Raw genomic sequence first — 26619 nt, 5'->3', positions numbered from 1 at the left:
TCATCATGCTTCTGGACTTCATTCAAATATTACCTCCCTCAGAGGGGTCTTCCCTGATACTCACCTGCTCACATACCAGAACATTATATAATCAATATTTCACCCTATTTATTCCCTTCAAAAATTGTTCACGTATTTATTATTTTTCTTCTTATACTAGAATGTAAGCTCTATGAGAGTAGGATTATTTCTTGGCTTTGTTATATGTACATGTCTGTCTAGCATCAAGAAGACTGTCTGGTAAGGGCACAGCACTGGATAAGAGAATGAATGAATGGAAGCTAGATGAATGAATTCAGTAGTTAGCTTATGTCAGTCCTGGAGTGTGAAGTCAAGTGGGCCTTAGGAAGCAATACTACCAGAAAAGCTAGTGAAGGTGATGGAATTCTAGCTGAGCTATTTCAAATCCTAAAAGATGATGCTATTAAAGTGCTGCACACAAAACATACCAACAAATTTGGAAAACTCAGCAGTGGCCACAGGACTGGAAGAGGTCAGTTTTCATTCCAATTCCAAAGAAGGGCAGTGCCAAAGAATGCTCAAACTACTGCACAGTTGTACTCATTTTACATTCTAGCAAGGTAATGCTCCAAGTACTTCAAGCTAGGCTTCAATAGTATGTAAACCAAGAACTTCCAGATGTACAAGCTGGATTTAGAAAAGGCAGAGGAACCAGAGATCAAATTGCCAACATCTGTTGGATCATAGAAAAAGCAAGTGAATTACAGGAAAACATCTACTTTTGCTTCATTGACTATGCTAAAACCTTTGACTGTGTGGATCACAACAAACTGTGGAAAATTCTTTAAGAGTTGGGAATACCAGACCATCTTACTTGCCTCCTGAGAAATCTGTATGCAGGTCAAGAAGCAACAGTTAGAACCAGACATGGAACAATGGACTGGTTCCAAATTGTGAAATAAGTATGTCCAGGGTGTGTACCGTCACCCTGCTTATTTAACTTATATGCAGAGTATATCATGCGAAATGTCAGGCTGGATAAAGCAAAAGCTGGAATCAAGAGTGCCAGGAGAAATATCAAATAACCTCAGACATGCAGATGACACCACCCTTATGGCAGAAAGGGAAGAACTAAAGAGCATCTTGATGAAGGTGAAAGAGGAGAGTGAAAAAAACTGGTTTAAAGTTCAACATTCAGAAAACTAAGATCATGACATCCAGGTCCATAACTTCATGGTAAATAGATGGCTAAACAATGGAAACAGTGACAGACTTTATTTTCTTGGGCTGCAAAATCACTGTGGACAGTGACTGCAACCATGAAATTGAAAGACGCTTGCTCCTTGGAAGAAAAGCTATGACCAACTTAGACAGCATATTAAAAAGCAGAGATCACTTTGCCAACAAAGGTGTGTATAGTCAAAGCTATGGTTTTTCCAGTAGTCATGTATGGATGTGAGAGTTGTACCATAAAGAAGGCTGAGTTCCAAAGAATTAATACTTTTGAACTGTGGTGCTGGAGAAGACTCCTTGAGAGTCCCTTAGACAGCAAGGAGATCAATCAGACAATCCTAAAGGAAATCAACTCTGAATATTCGTTGGAAGGACTGCTGCTGAATCTGGAGCTCTAATACTTCAGCCACCTGATACAGAGCCAACTCATTGGAAAATACCTTGCTCCTGGGAAAGATTGAGGGCAGGAGAAGAGGGGTGACAGAGGATGAGACGTTTAGATCGCATTATCGACTTAATGGACATGAGTCTAAGCAAATTCAGGCAGATAGTTAAGGACAGGGAAGCCTGTTGTGCTGCCTTTTATGGGGTCTCAAAGAGTCGGACACAACTGAGAGACTGAACAACAACAACAATTCAATATGATGATTACTATGGTGAAGGAAAGATCTGGGTATCTGCTTGCATCTAACAAATGAGGGGATAAACCATCTTTGGAAGAGACAGGGATTACTTCCTAGAGCACATGGAAACATGGATTTGAGAGAGGGGTCTGATCTGCAACATCATGTAGATTAGATGTCTAAATATAAAAGGAAGTGAAGAGTGGGAGGAAAAGATGAAGAAGGAGAAATGGGCAGAATGCAGATATCTACCCTTAAAGAACTAGTGAGTCCCATTCAGCCTTTGTCCTGAGGGAGGTAGGAAGCAGATAGACCCTGAACAATGGCAGGTGGTAGGGAAAGGTCTTCCTTGTAGAATGTTCAACCTGAAGCACTGTGGAGAATGGGATGGAACGAACCAGGAAGCCAGGTGATGCAGTAATTCAGGCAAGAAATCATGAGGAGCTGAACTAAAACCAGGGTTATGGAAACAGAGCAGAGGGAAAGATCTGGTCCAGGGAGACCATTAGGAGGTAAAACAACAGCAGAGGGAGGAGTCAAGTTCAATTCCTCAGGTAGCTATACTTCCTCAGCTGAGTTCTCCATTTTCTAGAAAACAGTCCCAAGGACTGCAGCCACATTCTTTGGAGGCTATGCTAAGGCTAGGGACACATCTTCCAGATCAAACTTACAGCCATGTGGTCTGGGAGAGCCTTAGGGGTCTACCATTACTGCAGGAGCTAAAAAACATGGACCAGGTCTCTTTGTTTTGGCCTGCAGTTAACTTTAGCCCAGGCCACTTATATTCTGATATACATTGCAGGTAAGGATTTCTATTTCCTTCCAATCCAAAGCATCTATCTCCTTGTTAATCAAAATTCCTTTTAGATATCTATTCACTTCTGCACTTCTAGAAATATTTGGTGAAGGCCTACAGCATATTAAAAACCAGAGATATTACTTTACCAACAAAGGTATGTCTAGTCAAAGCTATGGTTTTTCCAGTAGTCATGTATGGATGTAAGAATTGGACCATAAAGAAAGTTGAGCACTGAAGAATTGATGCTTTTGAACTGTAGTGTTGGAGAAGACTCTTGAGAGTCCCCTGGATGGCAAGGAGATGAAACCAGTCAATCCTAAAGGAAATCAGTCCTGAATATTCATTGGAGGGACTGATGCTGAAGCTGAAGATCCAATACTTTGGCCACCTGATGCGAAGAACTGACTCATTGGAAAAGACCCTGATGCTGGGAAAGATTGAAGGCAGGAGGGGAAGGGGAGGACAGAGGATGAGATGGTTGGATAGCATCACCGACTCAATGGATATCAGTTTAAGTAAGTTCCAGGAGTTGGTGATGGACAGGGGGGGCCTGGCATGCTGCAGTCCATGGGCTTGTAAAGAGTCGGACACGACTGAGAGACTGAACTGAACTGAACAGTGTGCTATGCTCTGGGAACAAATTCTCTGCCCTCAATTAATCTAATTTAGTGAAAGATACAAACAAACCAACCCCCCCCCCCACACACACACACACAAATCGAAGTACACTGTGGTAAGTACTGTGAAAGAAGTACTCACACAAAAATCACAAAGCAGAGACCCTTAAGTGAAAGATGAATTAGGAGTGGGTGTCTTAAATCAGTTAGAGGTAAGAATGGTTTCTCAAAAAGAAAAACAACCTCTAACAAAAAATAAATTCCCATTAAAAAATAATAGCTCAGGTATAAATAAAAATGCATCAAAAACATGCATAGTTAATAAGTGATACTTTGAGTGCATGAAATGTGCCAGGAGCTATGGATCTTGTATTTTTTCCCCTCAGTTCATCCTCATACCAAACTTATGAGGTAGTAATACTTCCCTTATTTTACAGATGAAAAAGCTGAGGTTCAAAAAGGTTCAATATCGATAGTTGGCCCCAGGTCACACGGGAGCAGTAGAGCTAGGAGTCACACCTTGGCGGTCTGAGTGCAGAGTTTCTAATTGGGATGTAGCCCTGCCCTCCGAAGTTAGGGCCATTTCTCGACTGATGAGAATGGTGTTTAAGAGGTTTGTCCACTGTTCCACGTCACAGGTTGGGAATTCAACCCAGTTGGCCGAGCTCCAGTGTTTCTTCTCTTTTACACAGCCCTATCTTCAGGCTGAATGTATACTCTTTACTGAGAAAAGAATGAGAAAATACACTGGTAAAAAGAAACAGAAAGCTGTCTTCATTTTGTTCTCATATCAGTTCTCTAAGGGATGAGCCAAGCCTTGCCTCCTGCCTAAATGCCCTTGTTCCACAGGGGACTCTGTCAGAGGTTATAAAGTCTGAGGCAGTTAAAAGAGGGCTGGTGGGGCTAACTTATCCCCACCTATCACCTACCTCATTGCCCAGAGTACTGAGAAAGCTGTCAGCCCTTGACCGGCAGTCATTCTCAATGAACGTTTGCCTGTAACTGCTATTATTGTGTGGACAAATTAAAAACCTTTTTTTTCTTCAGAAACTAGACATGTGCAATTATTACATTGTTTATGACAAACTGGAAGGTTGGCCAAAATTTATGTTGAGATTCTTCAGTATTTGTACCCCAGCATCCCAAAGGCTGGTTAATCGTGGTGATAGAGGTCCTATTACCATTGATAGTCACATCTCCAGTTCCCTCCTGTATAACTGTGAGATCTGGTCTCTTCCTCACCTAAAGGGGGCCCCAAGTTATTCTGGTGGGCCCCAAGTTATATGGGGTGTCTTGCATAGTTTGCTGAAGTCCTTTCCCACTCAGACCTCTAGAATTCAGAGCCGTTACTTCTGCTCTCCTGGGTGAAAGCTGCTTTCGTGCCCCTTATTGCTGTTTCCCTCCAAGGCACAAGTGAGCTGGACTTCCTCTAAGCCTCCTTCTGCAAAAAGTCTGTTCTTTTCCATCAAAATTAGGAGTGATATTTCCCACACCTCTCCCTTACACCTTTCCAGCTGGGCCCTGAAGGAGCATTGCTGCGTCATGAGTTTCAGGAAGTCATTTGTGAAAAGAATGCTTTCAGCGTCTGTCCCCAATACTTTTCTCCATGAACCTTAGACTGCAAAGAGATCCTAGGATTCCTCCCCTATTCTCCCTGTCCCCCTCTCCCTCCAAGGAACCTGCACTGAGGAGACTTTTGCTCTCATGCTCACCGACTAGTCCAAAGTGGGGCATTACTCAAATTGGGAACCTAGCCCAAGTTCCCACTTGGGCTGGTTCACACTATTCAAGCTAAATGCTACCTTCTGTAATGAACATGGTCATATAGAAATTGTTGAGAAGATACTGAATTATCTCTAGTAGGAGTAAGGCCATCGTGAGATGAGAAAATAAAATACATGTATGTAGTGTGTACGGAGAAGGCAATGGCACCCCACTCCGGTGCTCTTGCCTGGAAAATCCCATGGATGGAGGAGCCTGGTGGGCTGCAGTCCATGGGGTCGCTAAGAGCCGGACATTACTGAGCGACTTCACTTTCACTTTTCACTTTCATGCATTAGAGAAGGAAATGGCAACCCACTCCAGTGTTCTTGCCTGGAGAATCCCAGGGACAGGGGAGCCTGGTGGGCTGCTGTCTATGGGGTCACACAGAGTTAGACACGACTGAAGTGACTTAGCAGCAGTAGCAGTGTGTGTGTATAAATATGCATGCTCAGTCTCTCAGTCATATTCAACCCTGTAACCTGCTCTGCTCCTCTGTCCATGGACTTTTCCAGGTAAGAATACTGGAGTGGGTAGCCTTTCCGTTCTTGAGGGGAATCTTCCCAACCCAGGAATCGAACCCACATCTCCTGCATTGACAGGCAGATTCCTTACCTCTGCACTACCTGGGCAGCCCAGTTTACGCTAAGCATGTATAAATATACATATACATAAAATCTCACTTGCAAACTTGCTGAAGAATTGCTCTTTCTCATTCAGGAAATGAACTCCAAGAAAGAAGCTTTCTCTTGCCTTGTTGGAGCCTTTGGGAAGCATAAGTAGACTGATGCAGAGAGGATAACATGGTCCAGGTAGTCACAGAACCTGCAGGGTTGATGGTGGGACCCCCCCCAATAGGCAGAACAGGAGGGCCACAAGTTCATCAATTACCCTGTAACTTGAGTAAGTCACTGAACCTCTGAGCCTTACATTTGTTTTTATGCTAAAATGGGGATAATTTTACAGTCCTGACAGGGTTGTTTGGGTTCAACATAGTTATCTATGTTTTGTAAACTGCAAGTGTCAAAAATATTAGTTGTTACAATATTGCTTGCAAGGAAGAACTAGAACAAAAGTTTAGATGGAGGCAAGGGTGTCTCTTGTACGTGATGAGGAGAGTTGTCTCTAAAGATTATGGGGGTTGCAAGCCTTAGAAAGGTACCTCAGGAAAGAGGAAAAAGTCTGGGCAGAGAAGTCTGAAAGAGTTGAACGGGGTCAAAGAGACTGTCTGTCTAGACACGTTTTCTGAAGAGTCCTAATGTTCTTATTAACAGTCCATGGGCATCTCCAGCTTGATCTGAGCAGCAGTTCTTGTTGATACACCGGGCAGAGCTGAGGCCAGGAGCCTTAAGCCGAAATATGAACCAGAAGCGTAAGTCAGTGCCACTCAGACTTTGGGCCTGAGATTGCATGGGGTGTGTGTGTAGGTATGTGTGTACTTGTCTCACAGGTGCAGGCTTCAACCACAAGTCCAAGCTGCACAAAACTGACAACACGAGGCTCTGCAGTCACCTTTCATTGCTGAGCTCTTATTTGTACTGCCAGGGAAATACCAAAAATTTCCTTTTGCAAGGGCCAGTGTGAACCTGGCAGGATACCCATGACTGAGGAGATGGTCATGAAGTCTGGTAATGAAAACAAATTTTTAAAATTATGTAAGGTAGAAACTAAATATTCAAGGTAGCAGGTTTCATTCATTATAGGAATGTTTCTTTAAGATGAAACAATAAACGCTTCTGCTGAGGTTTCTGGTTGAAGCGCCAGGCCTCACCCAGGAAAGGATTTAAGAGTATGTGTGTGTGTGTGTGTTAGTCACTCAGTCCTGTCTGACTCTTTGAGACCCCATGGACTGAAGCCTGCCTGGCTCCTGTATCCATGGGAAGAATACTGAAGTGGGTTGCCGTGCCCTCCTCCAGGAGATCTTCCTGACCCAGGGATTGAACCCATGTCTCTTGTGTCTCCTGCATTGGCAGGCGGGTTCTTCACCACTAGCGCCACCTGGAATTCCTTGGTGGCTCAGATGGTAAAGAGTCTGCAAGGCAGGAACCCAGGTTTAATCCCTGGGTCAGGAATATCCTCTGGAGAAGGGAATGGCAACCCGCTCCAGTGTTCTTGCCTGGAGAATTACATGGACAGAAGAGCCTGGTGGGCTACAGTTGATGGGGTTGCAAAGAGTTGAACAGGACTAAAGCAACTAGAAAGAGAGTGCGCCACCTGGAAAGCCCTTTTAAGAGTATAAAGTATGTTAATTGTATTGGTTTCAAAGAGGGCAGAGGGATTGCCACACTCTCAGACTCCAGGTACATCTGACTGCAAGGCAGCAGTTGACATCTGGAAACCCCCATATGAGAATTGGTTTTGCCCCCAGAATGAGGGACACCGTCTTGACAGTCTTGAATTCCTTTGTGGATGGTGTAACTAAGGAATTCCAGGTGAGCTGCTTCTCACAGTTGGAAAACAGGCAAGGCAGAGAAAGAACTATATAATCTCCATCCTGCCTCACCTGGAGGACAATTTACTTTCTGTTGTGGAAAAACATTTCACATCCGCCTTAAGAAGTGGGAATAAGGAAGAGTGGTTAGCGGCAGTGAAGAGTGCTCCTGCTTCAACATCACCCTTTGTCATTTGGTCCCTGTGTGTGGAGCAAAACCTCAGGTTTTAATACCAAAAAAAAAAAGTCTTGAATGAAACCCTACAGTACCTAACTTCCCACCCCTGCTCCCAGGTTAGTTTACATTCTAAGGAAATGTCAGGGTGTTTTGTAACATCCTGTTTTGTATAGTAGTAGTAGTGTTACTCACTCTGCTGCTGCTGCTGCTAAGTCGCTTCAGTCGTGTCTGACTCTGAGCGACCCCATGGACGGCAGCCCACCAGGCTCCCCCGTCCCTGGGATTCTCCAGGCAATAACACTGGAGTGGGTTGCCATTTCTTTCTCCAATGCATGAAAGTGAAAAGTGAAAGTGAAGTTGCTCATTCGTGTCCGACTGTTCGAAACCCCATGGACTGCAGCCTACCAGGCTCCTCCATCCATGGGATTTTCTAGGCAAAAGTACTGGAGTCACTCAGTCGTGTCCAATTCTTTGGGACCCCACAGACTGTAGCCTGCCAAAGTCCTCTATCCATGGGATTCTCCAGGCAAGAATACTGGAGTGGGTTGCCGTTTCCTTCTCCAGAGGATCTTCCCCTGACCCAGGGATCGAACCCAGGTCTCCTGTGTTGCAGGCAGATTCTTTACAGTCTGAGCTACAATTCTGACAAAAGGAAAGAACCGACAATGGTTTAATCTTAGGCACTCAGACGGGCAGTCTGAGAAACTTAGGGATGGTTTCCCTGGCTCCTCTCACACCACAAGCAACTCCCTGACACTCAAAACTGACCTCTGTGCATATAGATGTATGTCTAGTGTGTAACAGGAAGTTTGCTTTGGCTGGTCTCAGAGGGATCCATTTGTCTAGGGAGGTCTGCACGGCCAATGAAGCCACTGCCTCCCTTGCCATCTTAGCAGCTTTAAGAGGGTGGAGTATTTTTCTTTGAGGCCAAGTTTGGCCCAGAGAACTTCCTCACTGAAATTTTCTGCCAGGTTGGGTTGCTTTTCTTGCATAAGTCCACCCCTTACTCTCACCCCATCCCCCTATTTGCCTTTGGTCAAATTTCTGGAATTTTGGCCTATGTTTGTGGGGTTAGGTCTATTCCTTCCTGGTGCAGTGGATGCAAAGATATGCTTTCTCTTGGGTGAAATTTACAAGCACATTTTCCTCTTTGACAGGAACAAAGAGCCACAAATATTTCCTAAGGGGAGAAAAAAGCTTCCAGATGCAGGACTCCAAATAAATGTGAGGGTTCCCCCCCCCCCCACTTTTTCCTTTGGCATTTTTTAAGCTTAATAATTGCACTGGACATATTTATCCAGAAGAAGGCCCACAGTTTTCCCAACTTCACTGAAATTTCCAAGTTACAAATACATCCACCTCTCCCTTGCTTGGGCTCCAGGCCATTTATCTCTTTCTTAAGGCAGTCACCACAGATGTCTTGAGTTTCAACCCTGTCTAGGGACTGAGGAAGATAGGAGAAGGCCCCTTTTTCCTCTTAGTCTCCTGAGCTCTGGTAACACAGAATAATCAAGGTGGGAGGGACACTTCTAAACTCTTGAACCATCAGTAAACTAATTTTAAATTATCTCTACTTAGAGGGTTACCGAAAAGAAAATTATAAATGTCAAGAAGACCTTTCAACAAACTTTTACAATCTGTAGCATATTTCTATATTTTTTAAACTAATTAAAGCATTCTAATTGGTATCATTTTCTATTTTTAGTTTATAATCTTAAAATTTTTCTCTTACCATGATCAGAATAATTGTGGGAGATACTTAACTCACATGTGGAAAATCATTATCACCCACACGTTTTTTAAAAGGTTTTTGAAGAAATAAGGTACTTATATTTGATTAGAAAAACAGCTCTCCTTTTAAGCGTTGGCAAAGAATGCACTAAGTCCTAAGAAATCATTTTGGTTCTATGTCTTAACATTTACTTATAAGCAATCATGGAGACATTTAATGCAGCTAAATGGCTTTAAAGAAGGCTGAGCACCAAAAAATTGATGCTTTCAAACTCTGGTGCTGGAGAAGACGCTTGAGAGTCCCTTGGACAGCAAGGAGATCAAACCAGTCAATCCTAAAGGAAATCAACCCTGAATATTCATTAGAAGGATCAATGCTGAAGCTGAAGCTCCAGTACTTTGGCCACCTGATGTGAAGAGCTGACTCATTGGAAAAGACCCTGATGCTGGGGAAGATTGAGGGCAGCAAGAGAAGGGGACGACATAGGACGAAATGCTTGGATGGCATCACCAACTCAATGGACATGAGTTTGAGCAAACTCCAGGAGATAGTGAAGGACATGGAAGCCTGTCATGCTGCAGTCCATGGGGTCACGAAGAGTCAGACATGATTTAGCAACTGAACCACAACAACAAATGGCTTTAGCCAGTTTTTATTCTAACAGGAATGAAATTAAAGTGCCTAGGAATCAGATTCTGCTTCAGGAGGTCTGGGGCTAGAGAAATATTCCACATCTCTAATAACAAATTCTCAGGAGATGCAGACACTGCAGGTCCATGGAGCTGAGAGGATGTAGAGTACAGTACATCTTCCTATCCCTAAGCTGCCACTCATGGGTGAAATACATATGTGGACACGGGTATCATACAGCCTCAAGAATACAGGGGAATGGACTGCTCCCTCCAGAGGTTCCCTTGGTATGTTTTTTACAGTGGATTGAAAAGTGATTTAATCTATGCTGTTCAAAAAATAAGCGAATCCCTTCTAAATTCTAAGCCCTAGGCTAGTCACTATCTAACATAAAGTTGCATAATACTGCATAATATAAAATATAAAGACCTTATTAAATTTGACATCTGTACTCTGATTATCACCTCTTTCAAGACTAAAGAATTCTCTATTGCTCCTTCCCACCCTTGCAGCACTTTTTATTTTGAAAATTTTCAAATCTATAGAAACACTGAAAGTGTAAAATAACTAACAAATTTAAACCTAGATTTACCAATCTTTAACATGCTGCTATACTCTCTTTCTGTCTGTGCATACACATCTATATACAATTAAATATACACTGAGCTTATTTTAATGTTTGTGGTCAAACTGTTTGACAATAAGTTGCAGCTCTCAGTTGTTCTTTTTCATGTTGCTATTGTTTGTCTCCACGACTGGCCCAGCTACAAGATAACGTTAAACCAGAGCTCAGTGGGTCCAAGAGGCAAAAATGGCGCGGAGTTTCCCAAACTTCCTAGGATCAGTTTTACAGAGGAGGAAGCAGACAGTAGAAACCTTTGTTTCACCTTAAAAAATCTTCAGCAGGTCACTCTTAAATTCTGTCCATTTATCGCACTCTCCACCATCTTTAAGAAGATATGGAATAATTGTGCTGAAGACCGCCAGAAATAAGCACTCTAACATGGAAGCAGAGAATAACTAATTTTGCTAAACCAAACTCACTTTGTGAGTTCACGTTTCACTAATGAATTTTTTCATCTATTGCTAGGAAAGACAGAGAATCAGTCTTATTCCAATGTGATTAATAGATTCCGAAAATATTTTTTGCAATATTACAAAAGGAATTTATTCATGCTTGTTTCATCTTTATGTACCTTCATCTTTTTATTTCAAAATAGCCATAAATTAGCCCTTCTGAGAAGGTCTCTACATTATTTCTAAGGGTTTCCCAGAGAATTACCCCATGTATTTTCCTGATCAAGTCTAACTGGTACTTCCAGTCTAGGCTTCCTATCTTGCCATCACACCGCTGCCTCTGTGGCTAACAACCTGAGGAAGAAACCCCACACAGAGTGATCCTCTTACCACCACCCCTTGCTCAGTATCATGCACAGCACAAACACACACTCTCTCTGTTTCCTGGTACCTCTCATATTGCTGAGGTGCTCTCATCCTGGCTCTTCAGTGTGTGACAGCACAAATGAGACTAGCCGTGGCTCTCAGAGAGGAGCTAGGAAAGGTTTGGGGCTCATAGAAATGCAACACAAATAATAAGTACGTTTTTGACAACAACTGCTAGCTCTGCTAGTGTTCAAACTCAGGGACCCATATCCTACTTTAGCATCCATAGCTCCCAGAGATTCTCATGTGGTTTGGAACAACTAAACCTCCACCAGTGGAAATCGGAGCTCAGTTGCCCTTCGGTCCCATGAGAGGAGGGTGCTTCCCTGCAAGTCTTGCCTGTCATCCTGTCTCAGGACTGACCTCACTCCAGGATGCATTGCAGTGGGTTGGATAACTCTCTTCAGAATAACAGCATCCTATTCCTGGGTGTGGACTGCCTCCTTGGCCCAGTAACTCAATCACAAGAGTTACCAGGATATTTCTCCAAGTCCATATTAAATCTTTTTCGCATTTTTATTTTCTTCAGCATGAGATTAGGTCTGCTTAGCCTTCCTGGCATGGTCAAATCTTGCTTGCATATCTCTAGTCATTGCCAGATAAGAAAATAATAATTTATGAATAAACATTTATTTTTCAGACATAAAAGAGTCCACGTTCAGCTATTGGTTTTTAAAAAAATCTCAGATATGCAGGGTAGAGCTTTATCCAATTTACACTCCAGAGCAGAATATTTAATAAACCCTGCTCAAGTGCTTGGGGCTTCCCAAGGGTAAAGAACCTGCCTGCCAATGCAGAAGATGCCAGCGATGCAGGTTAGATCCCTGGATCAGGAAGATCCCCTGGAGAAGGAAATGGCAACCCACTCTAGTATTCTTGCCTGGAGAATCCCATGGACAGAGGAGACTGGTATGCTACAGTCCAGAGCATTGCAAAGAGTCAGACACTACTGAAGCGACTTAGTACGCATATACGCTCAACCACTGTACAGGGGTTATCTCCTGCATTCAGTTCTTTCACAAGAGCAGAAATTGCTTGAGTAAAAACAATCACAATATCTAGTTTCCACCCAATAATGCAGAAACCACATGCCACCTCCAAAGCAGCAGCTCAGTTAGTCCACTGTTCTCTCTGAGCGCCTTGTTGCACTTACATGAAGTCACTCCAGTTCTCTATAACATTCTATAGTGGTTGCTTCTTAAATTTCACTAGTCAGAACTGGTATATGGCCATAGATTCTGTATCTCAGAATGGATTTTAAAGGTACTTTCAGGAAAGAAACACATTTTAATTTTTTTAAATTGTGGTAAAAGTCACATAGTATAAAACATACTATTTAACCATATTTAACTGTACAGTTCAGTAGCACTAAGTATATTCACACTGTTGTGCAATTTTTACCATCATCCATCTCTTGAATTTTCCATCTTCCTAAATTGAAACTTCTTCCCCATCAAACTTTAAGTCTTCATTCCCCCTCTGCACCCCCCTCACCTCTCTGCTCCTGGCATCTACCAATATACTTTCTGACTCTATGATTTTGACTATTCTAGGTACCTCATATAACTAATGAAACAGTATTCCAATATATATTGGAGTGCATTTTTAAGGTTAACTTACATCCTATGAACAGATTGTACCTTTCCTTTTTGCCGCCCCCCACCCCGAAGTTCTCACTAGTTATTTTATACACAGTATGTGTTTATGTCCATCCCAATCTCCCAATTCATCCCACCACCCCCGCCCCTGGTGTCCATATGTTTGTCCTCTATGTCTGTGTCCCTATTGCCGCCGCTGCTGCTGCTAAGTCGCTTCAGTCATGTCCGACTCTGTGACCCCATAGACGGCAGCCCACCAGGCTCCCCCATCCCCGGGATTCTCCAGGCAAGAACACTGGAGTGGGTTGCCATTTCCTTCTCCATGAAAATGAAAAGTGAAAGTGAAGTCGCTCAGTCGTGTCTGACTCTTCGAGACCCCATGGACTGCAGCCCACCAGGCTCCTCTGTCCATGGGATCTTCCAGGCAAGAGTACTGGAGTGGGTTGCCATTGCCTTCTACTGGTTTGCAAATAGGTTCGTCTGTACCATTTTTCTAGATTCCACATATATTTTACTCAAAATGGATTAAAGACCTAAATGTAAGGCTGGACACATTAAAACTCTTAGAGGAAAACATAAGCAGAACACTCTTTGACATAAATCACAGCAAGATCCTTTTTGACCCACCTCCTAAAGTAATGAAAATAAAAACAAAAGTAAACAAATGGGACCTAATTAAATTTAAAAGCTTTTGCATAGCAAATAAAGCCATAAACAAGACAAAAAGACAACCCTCAGAATGGGAGAAAATATTTACAAACACATTTTGGGTAAAATGCTGTTTGTTTGTTTTTAAAGAAATCACAAAGAGGCCAAATAGTTAATTAACAGCAATGACAAAAATCTCAGACAGTTTTCTTTAACACAGAACCATTTTAAGAATAGAATTAAAAATATTTCACACATATAAAATTGTTCTGATGATATAGAATTTGAAACTTCTAAAATGTGAAAACTGAAACTTTTAGCTTATAATTTGGAATCCCATTGAGGCAAAAATAGACAAACTTTGAAGAGGATCAATCAGATCCTTTTATATTGGATTTTTGCATGTTTCTAGAAGAAAACAACACTAAAATTCCAACTACTTCCTTATTAATAAAAATTTATGTGAAGATAATGGTGTAATTCCACCTTGACGATGCTTTCTTTTCAGCTGACTTGATCAACACAATGGTGTAGTGGTTTATAAATTTGTGATAATGTAGGACAATTTATTTATGAATGGCTTAACAACAGCTGCTTGGCTGAATGTTTTGTAGAATTCATTGAGTTCCACTAAATGGAAAGAAGTGTTTTTATTTTGTTTATCATGGCCAAACCAGTCATCTAGTGTTTCTAAGACAGCTGTTATCATCTGTTGGCCAGAACTGCAGCCTTTATCTGTGAAAGAGGACACTAGCTCAGTCATTTTCAGCTAATTGGCAGTAAGCAACTGGTCAAAGCTGGAAAGTGTAGATACTTATGAAGCAATATCTTTAAATTCTAAGTTGCAATCCACTAATGGTCATGAAATCAATTTAGTGGATTGCATCTGACATTTTTTAAAAAGTGCATTAGAATAAAAAATAATATGTCGTTGTTGATTAGTCACTAAGTCATGTCTGACTCTGCAAACCCATGGATTGTAGCCCACCAGACTCTTTTGTCCATGGGTTTTTCCAAGGAAGAATATTGGTGTGGGTTGCCATTCCTTCTCTAAGGGATCTTCCTGAACCAGGGACTGAACCTGTGTCTCCTGCTTAGCAAATGAATTCTTTACCACTCAGCCACCTGAGAAGCCAAAAAATACCTTAAAAAAACTAAAAGTAAGCATGTTTTTATGATATTTTAAAGTTTTATTTATATATTTTCCCAATCATATATAAACTATTGCATGCTAAGTCACTTCTGCTGCTACGAAGTCACTTCAGTTGTGTTCGACTCTGTGCGACCCCATGGACGGCAGCCCACCAGGCTCCCCCATCCCTGAAATTCTCCAGGCAAGAACACTGGAGCGGGTTGCCATTTCCTTCTGCAGTGCATGAAAGTGAAAAGTGAAATCGCTCAGTCGTGTCCGACTCTTAGCGACCCCATGCTAGAGTGGATTGCCATGTCCTCCTCCAGGGAATCTTCCCAACTCAGGGATCAAACCAACCTCTCATATCTCCTGCATTGGCAGGCAGGTTCTCTATCACTAGCATCACCTGGGAAGCCCATATATTTATCAAAATGGCACCCCACTCCAGTACTCTTGCCTGGAAAATCTCATGGACAGAGGAGCCTGGTGGGCTGCAGTCTATGGGGTTGCTAAGAGTCAGACACAACTGAGCGACTTCATTTTCATGCATTGAAGAAGGAAATGGCAACCAACTCCAGTGTTCTTGCCTGGAGAATCCCAGGGACGGGAGAGCCTGGTGGGCTGCCATCTATGGGGTCGCACAGAGTCAGACATGACTGAAGCGACTTAGCAGCAGCAGTAACATGTATGTATATACCCATACACCATAGTTACTTTGGACAATGTATTTCTTATTGTATGTTATAGTCAAAATAATTTAAAAGTCACGGCTCTAATGGCAGTTGGGGAAACCAGAGCCATTAAATCTTCTCTTATTAATGGAAATAAAGCATTTTAAATATAAAATAACCATCCCCTTTGTTCAGCCTTGAATTGTCTTCCCAATACATTGCTTTCTTCAACAGGCCATGTCTCACAAAGGAACTCTGCTTGCAAAACTATGATGTCAACATCCCCAAATGCAGCATATCTCAACACTTTTATCCCTAGGACACAAGAGAAAAATGACATTCACGTGTATCTGAACCATACAACTCCTTGACCATAGCTAGATTTCAGGACTGTGGCAGAGATAAGGCCTTGATTAGAGGAGATTCCTTGAGAGCTATTGATAGCTTCATCTCTCTTTCTCTCATTCAAAAAAGCACAAGGAGATAGAAACTAGTGATGGTTTTGGGGATAAACTTGAATAAAATCTAGTACTTTCTAAGAAAAAAGAGCAAATCATTTACAAAGTTTAATATATAATAGCTCTTATTAATAACAACCATTTGAGGCGTACCTTAAAGTTTAATATATAATAGCTCTTATTAATAACAACCATTTGAGGCGTACCTTAAACCGTGTCATTGAAACAGTGTAGTAGAGCATTGCTGTAGAGAGCTGAGTATATTCAGATCTCTCTCTCTTTCTCTTAACTTTTCCAGAACTGCACAGTTGTTCACACAACTGGCCAATTTAGTGTCTTTTGCAGGTGACATCCAAGTACCCAAGAAATAAGACCTAAGAGCTGTTAGAACAGGGAATGCTCATGGTTTTAAGAGTTCCTGAAAGATCATCGTCAGTGTGAATGATTTTCCTCAAGGATCTCTTCTTTTTTTGAATTAAGATCAGTTATGGAACATACTCATCTTCTTCCCTGTTCCCTGCTCTCTTTAGGCTTAGGGCTTTGGATAAAGAACAGATTTGGGGTTTGAACATTTAGAGGTGATAGAAATGCAAATAGCAGATCATGATGGGTGAAAAATTCCTGTATTTTAGAACTCAAATTCATCTGTCTTTGATGGGAAATGGAAATTCAGGGAATTGAAGGGACTTGCCAAAAGTCATGCAGCTTACTAATGACAAAGACAGGGGAGGCCTCCTGGCTCTGAGATTTCCCCCACTGTAGTAGCATTTCTCTGGGAATGGATTACCCTCTAGCCTATATGACTTACTAGCAACTCTTCCAAATGATAGCAGTTGTGTCTCTCAGTGTGAGGAATGTCAGGCCTGGTGAATACTATGGGGGAAGAGATTACAAAGGGAAAATTTTGAGATACTAACAAAGTGCTCTTTAGTCTGTTCATTTAACCAACCATTATTTAAGTCACAGGCACATAGGATACAAAAATTGACAAGATCCATCCTACCCTCACAGTGTTGTTCAGTCACTGAGTCATGTCCATCTCTTTGCAGCCCCATGGACTGCAGCACGCCAGGCTTCCCTGTCCTTCACTACCTCCTGGAATTTGCTCAAACTCAAGTACATTGGGTGAGTGATGCCATCCAACTATCTTATCCTCTGTTGCCTCCTTCTCCTCTTGCCTTCAATCTTTCCCAGCATCAAGGTCTATTCCAATAAATCAGCTCTTCACATCAGGTGGCCAAAGTGTTAGAGTTTCAGCTTCAGCATTCGTCCTTCCAATGAATATTCAGGATTGATTTCTGGTTTGATCTCCTTGCTGTCCAGGGACTCTCAAGAGTCCCTGGCACTCAGCCTTCTTTATGATCCAATTCTCATGTCCATACAGGAATACTGGAAAAACCATAGCTTTGACTATATGGACCTTTGTTGGCAAAGTGATGTCTCTGCTTTTTAATGGGCTGTCTAGGTTTATCATAGCTTTTCTTCCAAGGAGCAAGCATCTTTTAATTTCATGGATGTAGTCACCGTCTGCAGTGATTTTGGAGGCCAAGAAAATTATATCTGTCACTGTTTCCATTTTTTCCCTATCTGTTTGCCATGAAGTGAGATGGGACGAGATGCCATGAACTTAGTTTTTTGAATGTTGCATTTTAAGTCAATTTTTTTGCTCTCCTCTTTCGCCCTCATCAAGAGGCTTTTAGTTCCTCTTCGCTTTCTGCCATTTCTCTCACAGTGTGGCACAGAAAAAGGTCATAATGGTGGCATAAACCAGTGCCACATGTAAAAAGAAGCAGTAATTAGTTTTGCCTGGAGCTCGTGCTGCTATAAGGGTATGTGGTGTCGGGGGCTCATCCAGGAACCAGGTCAGCTGTGAAGATACCCATGATGTCAGCAGTCTGTTTGAGAGGCCAGGTGGTCTAGTGAACGATTCTCAATCTTTAATGTGGGATTCCTTCTAGAATACATACTGTGATTCAATAGGCAGATGGGTGGAGCCTGAGATCCCATTTCTAACTAGATCCAGGTGATTCCATGCTGTTTTTTCCCAGACCACACTGTGAGGAGCATAGGTCTAGTAAAATGAATAGGTATTTTCCATCCAAGAAAAGTGAGTCTTCATCCCAACACTGTCTCCTGTAGCTGGTTATCTTTGAGTATATTACTGAGACTAGTCTTTCTTGTTTGTAAAAAACATCCATAGTGTTATATACTGTAGAGCTTGCAGACTGAATGAGAATATAAGCATATTGCTCAAGACAAAGTAAAAGCTCATTTTAAATTAGTTCTTTTTTTGTACATATACATTTTGAATACACAATAAACAATTGCCTTAGAAATATTTGGCTACAAAGAACAGAATTCACTTAGAAAAGCCCTCGCATATGAATCCATCCAAAGTCTCATGACCCTTTTTTAAAGTACATATTCCTGATATGTATTTGTTTTTACAGCAAATTAAGACATTAAGATTTTCCCTGAAGCAATAACAAAACAATGACCAAGTCAGATAAGAATACAGGAAGTATTATGCCTAGTCCCATAACCTAACCACTAACCCACTCAACCTTGTCCTTAATGAAGTAGCATAATTTATGGGTGAGACATGGGAAAATTTGGAACTTCCCAATATAGTAAAAGGTACTTCCCCGGTGGCTCAGATGGTAAAGCGTCTGCCTGCAATGCGGGAGACTTGGGTTCAATCCCTGGGTCGGGAAGATCCCCTGGAGAAGGAAATGGCAACCCACTCCAGTACTCTTGCCTGGAAAATTCCATGGACAGAGGAGCCTGGTAGGCTACAGTCCATGGGTTCACAAAGAGTCGGACAAGACTGAGCTACTTCACTCACTCACTCACTCAATATAGTTAAGGGAAAAGCCTCTGTAATAATGAGATTTTATAAGCCAAAATCTCTTTAATGTACTTAGGAATAGATAATCTTGAAATAAACAGTAACTGTACTTGTTTAGGGAATTAGTGTTTCTTTACTCATTTATCAAGTTCTTTAAAGCCTCAGAAAAGCTGTGAGAGTCGGAAAGGTCATATACCTTCACCTCTATTTCACAAATGAGGAAATAGAGGCCCAGAGAGGTGAAGTGACTGACACACTCATATTGCAAGTTAAATAACAAAAAGCCCTGGCCCAGATGGTTTACCTCCAAGCAATCTGTTTTGTTTTTCCAAGGATGGGAGGTGAGAGTGGGAGGGAGGTGGGAGTGAGAGGCTGGCAGTTTGTGTTGGGGGTGGACAGTGGGCAGCAAAGAGGTCCTGGGAGTGGAGTGCTTCTTTGCCTCTGGGTGACTGTGGCTTCAAAGATTTAGTGCCTGTGTTCTCAGAGATATTTGTTGGGCTAGAGTTAAGTAAATCACACTGAAGAGGGAACAAAATCATTTTAAAAACATAAGATTTTTAAATGTTTTGGCAAATTCACAAGTTGCGCCTTTGGGATTCACCCAAGTTTTTTCCTGATTTCAGTGCGCTTTCTTTTTGACTTCACGTTTCTTTCCCGTTTTCTCTATTTTTTTTTCTGATAAAAATTCCAATTTAAGGGAGTTGGCAAATTATTAAAACACATATGAAATTCAGATTTCCTTTTTTTCTGTATATATTTCAATATTTATTAATACCTGGAAGCTTAGTTATTTTAATGAAGGACATTCAAGTAATGGGATTAGCACTTTAAATTTTAAGTAGAATTGCTATTTTGTACACTATGACAAGTCTTAGTGATTCTTTTTTTCCTCCAGATTGTATTCATGTCCTGTTGAAAGTTGAACTAAATTGGAAGAAAATGTAAGCAATACTTTAGAAAACTTAATAGTGTATGCTTTTAGAAGATAATCTATGTATTTAACATCTTACTCTCCAGGGATCTTTAATCATTACTTTTAGACTCAGTGGTCATAGATGTTTATTAAAATGACAGGGAACAAGATTCATTCACCAAATGGTCTTTATAAACGCTCACTGGGCACAGTTGAAAACATGCTACAGAAGGTCTTGCCCTTCAAGAAGCTGACATTTCTATACTTTCTCAAACATTTTCTGACCATGAAATAGTTTATTTAGTATTTTGTGGGTAAATATTTTATTGTATTTTTAAAAAAATTGTTTTAGCAGATTCAGAGTAGGAAGACTATGAGCCCACTTCCTTTCATGGGCACATCAAAATTACTATTTATAGAGAAACTATTGATGATAATGACCTGAAAACTAGCAGAAAATTTTTTCCACAACTAAAGATATAAAGAAGAAACCAAAATGAGAGGGTTTGAATGAGCAGAAGTGTGGTATAATAAGAAAAAAAAAAAGTTTAGTGATTGATTACACCATGGTGTCTATCCTTCAATATGTATTAAATTCCTTGAAGGCAGGAAGCATATCTCAGCCATCCTTTTATGTTTCCTTAATGACCAGCTGAGTGATTTGCTTAGAAAAGGCATTCAATAAACATTTGTGAATTCCAGTTTTTGGATGGAACTGTCCAGAGAGTTTGATGAACTGACTGCATTAAGTAAGAATTTATTAGATAAACAGATATTTTTCATCCAAAGTTCTCTGCTGTTTTTCAGGATTAAATATGAGCCTGGGATGAATAGCCAATCAATCTCTTTTAAAGCATATAACTAGTTCTCTCCTAGATTTAAAGAGAAAAAAAATTTGGACTTTTTTCCCCTAATAATGTCATCTCTGGCCCTAGTCAATATTTCATGGCTGTTACAAAGAAATAAAACCTGATCAACAATATGTAGGTGCCTATAGACTAGCACATGCCAAAGCTCATATCCCAAACAGGTTATATGTCATTAGGTTGGGTTTATATAAGCAATAATATTTAGGAATTCTCTTTAATCACAAATAATACTCACTGGTGGAGTGAGTGCTTAAATGAACTTACCAATCTCAAGAACATCAACTATGTAGAAAATCAAAGGGTATAACTTCCCTTATAAAAACAACTAACTGTCTCTGTGGAAGCTTGTGATTCACTACTATCCTAAATATGAAGGCAGCAGCCCCATATTTCTATTTCTTCCAAGACCTATAAGGACCCAAGAAAGGATATCGTTTCTTAAACAAGTATTATTAGGATCATACTGTATATCAGTACAATCAACCTTTTTTTTTGCTCAGCATATTTCCCATTTATTTTGTCACCAATGCTCAAATAATTTAATATTTAAACTGGATTATCAGGCTCCAAATAAAATGTTAGTAACAAAACAGGTTCTTTTGGTTTGCCGTTTGTGTTGAAGACTCAGTTCAGTCAGTCAGTTCGGTCGTGTCTGACTCTTTGCAACCCGATGGACTGCAGCACACTAGGCTTCCCTGTCCATCACCAACTCCCGGAGTTTACTCAAATTCATGTCCATTGAGTTGGTGATGCCATCCAACCATCTCATCCTCTGTCATCCCCTTCTCCTCCCGCCTTCAATCTTTTCCAGCATCAGGGTCTTTGCAAGTGAGTCAGCTATTTGCATCAGGTGGCCAAAGTATTGGAGTTTCAGCTTCAGCACCAGTCCTTCCAATGAATATTCAGGATGATTTCCTTTAGAATGGACTAATTTGATCTCCTTGCTGTCCAAGGGACTCTCAAGAGTCTTCTCCAACACCGTAGTTCAAAAGCATCAATTATTCAGTGCTCCGCTTTCTTTATAGTCCAACTCTCATATCCAGACATGACTCCTGGGAAAACCATAGCCTTGACTAGATGGACCAGGTGTTATAATTTACATTTCTTAGTAAGGAAAGAGCCACAGGTGGTGGCAATTGAATCTAAGGCCATCCAATGTATTTAAAGAATCTGATTGAACCAATGTTGTGCTGGTAAATGTTTAACAACCACCTCTCTGAGAAGAAAAGAGAATAGTCCTGATTTATAGTATTTGCTAATTTCATGGTATAAACTCCCACCATAGCCGTTTTCAAGTTAATTACATGAAGTCATTGAACTCAGAGTTGGGAAAAAGATACCATAATTGTCTTTCGAAACTCTGAAGGATCTGGCTCCAGCCCTCACACTACTTGGTATAAAATGCACAAAATGATCACCTGTTCACAAAACTGCTTGAAAATTGCTTCAGGTCTGATCTAGTAGGACAATTGACATTCAGAAGAAAGAAATTCCAAGACATGTCTAAATATATAAAGCCCTTTTAGAATAATAGAGGTGACATTTCACGAGCTTTTGGAAAATAAGAATTTCAAGACATCAGCTTGATAGCAGAGATAAATGCTATTATTTTTCTTTCTCAAGATGTTATCATCTAATGTTATATGATTTTGATGAATGACCCTTCACTAGAAATCTTAAGAAGTAAAATGAGTACTATTCATTATTGTCAGGGAACAAGTATTTTACAGATAACAATTTTTTTTAAATTAACTAAAGTTCATTGCTCTAATCAAGATGTTTAAATATTATTCTAATCATATTGCATTATAACTCAGGGAAGCTACAGCAATTCTCTAAAGAAAGACTGTAGACTGATCTGTAAAGCACTGCACTATGGTGAGGAGTTATTTGAATAAATTGAGCTATGGGGTCCCCTGCTTACTGTTGTGTGCTTGAGTATTTAGTTTGAGTTTTTATATTTCTCCCTTCGTTTCATCCTTTTCTGCCTGCTGTGAGCTGTCACTTGCTCTCTGAGTGACGGCCTCTGGCTATTTCACTGCCTTCTCATTTCTAATTTGCTTCTTCTAACCTGCTGAGGGCTAGAAAACAAAGCAGCTAGCCCACCTTCTTTGCCTTCTGTATAAAATAAAGTCAGAGAGAGGGCCTGGGGGGAATTAAAGGGCAACTATTTCAATCCATCAATTTGACATCTAGTTTCCCTACCAGAACTTAATCTGTTCATTTCCTAAAACAAGGGGAAAAGGTACCAGTGGGACCATAATCCTGTATAACTGAAGTTGGGGCTGAGATTTCTATTGTCCACAAACTAAGATATTACTATTGTCTCCCATCTTATAACACCTTGAAATATGGAGTGCCTTTTTTTTCTATCTTAGGGCATCTCAAAGAAGACACCTGTCCCACTATTCAGAGTTGGATTTCTGACATGAAATGTTACCTTTGCCTCTTCCTGGTGGCTCAGACGGTAAAGAGGAGGAACCTGGCAGGCTACAGTCCATGGGATCATAAAGAGTAGGACATGACTGAGAGACTAACACTTTCACATTCACCTTTGCCTCCTCCTCTTCAGGGTTCTCTTTTGCCTCTAAACTGCCATCTGTAGTCACACAAAGACAATTATACTTAAAATTTGTTCTTTGTTCCCAGCCTTTCCCTTATACCACCCCCAGTGAGGTTTACGTACAGAAATTCACAGATCTTAAGTCTATAGTTCAATGAATTTTGATCTACGTATATACCTAAGTAACCATCACTTTAATCACAGTATAAAACATTCCGTCACCCCACAGAGTTGTATCATGCCCCTTTCAATCAATTTCTACTATTCATAGGCAATACCTGTTCTGATGGCCTATTCTGAATTTTATCTCTGACTTCTTTGGTGCCACATACAGTTTTGGGGATTTAGCTATCTTGTTGTATTTATCAGTGGTTCATTCTTTTTCATTGCTGAGTAGCACTCCAGTGTATAAATATAATATAATAGACAGCTATTTCACAATACCTGACACTTAAATTTGCCAGTAACATTTTGATAATTTGTTTTATCAAGTACCTATTTCCCATAATCCATCAATTCATTATATTTTTGGATGCTTTTTAAAGTCAGTTGCAGACGTCAGTACACTTTACTGCTAAACACTTCAACATGTGTATCACTGCTGCTGCTACTGCTGTCGAGTCGCTTCAGTTGTGTCCAACTGTGCGACCCCAGGGACGGCAGCCCACCAGGCTCCTCCGTCCCTGGGATTCTCCAGGCAAGAACACTGGAGTGGGTTGCCATTTCCTTCTCTAATGCATGAAAGTGAAAAGTGAAAGTGAAGTTGCTCACTTGTGTCCGACTCTTAGCGACCCCATGGACTGCAGCCTACCAGGCTCCTCTGTCCATGGGATTTTCTAGGCAAGAGTACTGGAGTGGGGTGCCATTGCCTTCTCCGCATGTGTATCACTAACTAGAGTTAATACTTGTTTCTGGATTTTGGCGGGGGGAGGGGCGCGGAATTTATATACAATGACAAGTATAAATCTTAAGTGTACTTTTCATGAATTCAGGCAAATGTTACCCAAATTCATACTAAGATATAGGCAACCCGTTATGGACTTTTATCACAAATTAGTTTTACCTGTTCTAGAACTTTATATAAATGGAATCACATAGTATATACTCTTTGATGTAAGACTTCTTTGACTTGCCATGTTTTTTATGTTGCTTGTATAAGTAGTTGTTACTCTTTTTTTTTTTTCTTCCTAAATGTATTCCATTGAATGGATATACCACTGTTGTTTAGCCATTCTCCTGTTCATGAACACTTGGGCTGTTTTCAGTTTTTGAATGTTACCAACAAAGCTGCTATAAATTCTTATACAGTTTTTTTGTTTTCATTTCTCTTGGATAAATACCTAGGCACGGAATCGCTAGGTTTGCTGCTAAATCACTTCGGTCGTGTCCCACTCTGTGCAGCCCCACAGCCGGCAGCCCACCAGGCTCCCCCGTCCCTGGGATTCTCCAGGCAAGAACACTGGAGTGGGTTGCCATTTCCTTCTCCAATGCATGAAAGTGAAAAGTGAAAGTGAAGTCGCTCAGTCATGTCAGACTCTCAGCGACCCCATGGACCACAGCCTACCAGGCTCCTCCATCCATGGGACTTCCCAGGCAAGAGTACTGGAGTGGGGTGCCATTGCCTTCTCCAAGGTAGGTTTATGCTTAGTTAAAAAGAAAAATCCAAATGTATTTAAAGTGGTTGCTCCATTTTACATACCTGCCAGCAATGTATGAGTTCCAGTTGTTCGACATCCTCACCAACACTTGGTATAGCCAATTTTTTAAAATTTAGGTGTTCTAATGGGTGCAAAATGGTATCTTGTGTTTTTATGTATGTTTTCTTAATGATTGATGATAATGAGAATCTTCGTATGTCCTTTTTGATCATCCATATATCTTCCTTTGTGAAATATTTGCTCATGTCTTTTGCCCATTTTAAAAATTAAGTACTTTTATTGTTGGATTGTATGAATTCTTTACATATTGTCAGACACACATATTTAAATACTTTCTCCCAGTCTGTGGCTTGACTTTTTATTTTCTGAACAGTGTATTTTGATGTGCAGAGTTTTTATTTTTATGAAATCCTATTTATTATTTTTTATGGTTAATGCTTTTTGTATTGTGTTTAAGTAACTTTTACCAACTCCAAGATCACAATGATATTCTATATTTTCTTCTGGAAGCATCATAACCTGAACTTTTACGTTTAGCACAGTAATTTTAGAAGCATTTCCTGAAGCCTAGAAAACGCTGCTAATATATGCACTGGTAATATACACAAATGAGAACCAGCAGCTAACTTCATTATCTTAATTTTAAATCTTCTCTCTTGAACTATTTGTTTACATTTCTAAGTGCTACTCAAACTGTTGTAAATGAGGGGAAGGGATTACTCTATCCTTGTTCCCAATGCCAGAAGAAAATCCATCTTGCAGTCTTGTCAATCTGTTGAATCAATGTTTTCTGGTTTGTGAACTGACTAGAAGCCAGCCTTCTTTTTGGATTGGCCGCCATCCCCACGACACTCATTCAGTACACTCAAGTATAGGGTGGCTTCAGGCACAGTGCTGTAAAAAGTTCTCTATGAATAGTTTGCCTACTTTGAGAGGCAGAATTGTGACTAAAACTGTCACTCAAAGATTCCTGGATCAGCTGTGTATCCTTGAAAATATTCTTAAAGTTCAGAACTTCCAAGAACCTTATGGAAGTTTTCTTAACTGGAAATGATGACACTACACTATGGAATGTGTTTAGTAAACAGTGCATATATGCATGAGTCTGTGTGAGTGTGTTCACAGTAAAATATACAGCATGTTTCTTCATCGAGGTCTCCAGCCTTCCTCACTGACTGATTGTGAAAGACCCTTGAGAATCTAAGGGAATTCTCTCTCAGGCAGTTTTTTTTCTTTCCCGTCATGCCAGACCTGCTTTGTCTGTTGATCCTTTTCTCAGGATCACGAAGACAATTGCTTCTTTGTCTCTAGTCATTTAACACCAGTTGCAGAGAGGATTCTGCTGGTCTCATCCATGTACTCAGCTTAGGTTTTTCACTTTTATTTTTTTGACTCCTCACCAACATCTTTTCCGTAACCCTAGAAAACCATGTATTGAACTTACAGAGCAAAAGGAGGTTCCCTATGCCTCCAGCACACTTTGTGCAATTCCTGGCACCGATTGGTATTTTGGCCCCCAGACTGCAGTTGGTTCTCAAGCAGTTTTTCTTGTGTCTTCATACTGAGGACAGTGACTACAGCCATGAAATTAAAAGACACTTGCTCCTTGGAAGAAAAGCTATAACAAACCTTGACAACACATTAAAAAGCAGAGACATTATTTGCTGACAAAGGTCCGTATAGTCAAAGCTATGGTTTTTCTAGTAGTCATGTATAGATATGAGAGTTGGACCATACAGAAGGCTGAGTGCCAAAGAATTGATGCTTTTGAACTGCGGTGCTGGTGAAGACTCTTGAGAGCCCCTTGGATTACAAGGAGATCCAACCAGTCAATCCTAAAGGAAATCAGTCCT

At 40.8% G+C, this 26619-nt stretch overlaps 1 long non-coding RNA gene across 1 annotated transcript; it reads left to right on the top strand.

Moving 5' to 3' along the window:
• Nucleotides 1-5453: 5453 nt before the first annotated feature.
• Nucleotides 5454-24618, top strand: LOC139183699 (uncharacterized). The gene is made up of 4 exons (XR_011567318.1): nucleotides 5454-5806; nucleotides 6269-6366; nucleotides 19659-19704; nucleotides 22924-24618. It is a non-coding gene; the product is annotated as an uncharacterized lncRNA (long non-coding RNA).
• The last annotated feature ends 2001 nt before the right edge of the window (nucleotides 24619-26619 follow it).

This window comes from Bos indicus, chromosome 1, assembly GCF_029378745.1.
Source record: "Bos indicus isolate NIAB-ARS_2022 breed Sahiwal x Tharparkar chromosome 1, NIAB-ARS_B.indTharparkar_mat_pri_1.0, whole genome shotgun sequence".
Taxonomy (NCBI): Eukaryota; Metazoa; Chordata; class Mammalia; order Artiodactyla; family Bovidae; genus Bos; species Bos indicus.
Note: the sequence above shows the minus strand (reverse complement) of the source record. Positions and strands in the feature narration are given on the sequence as shown.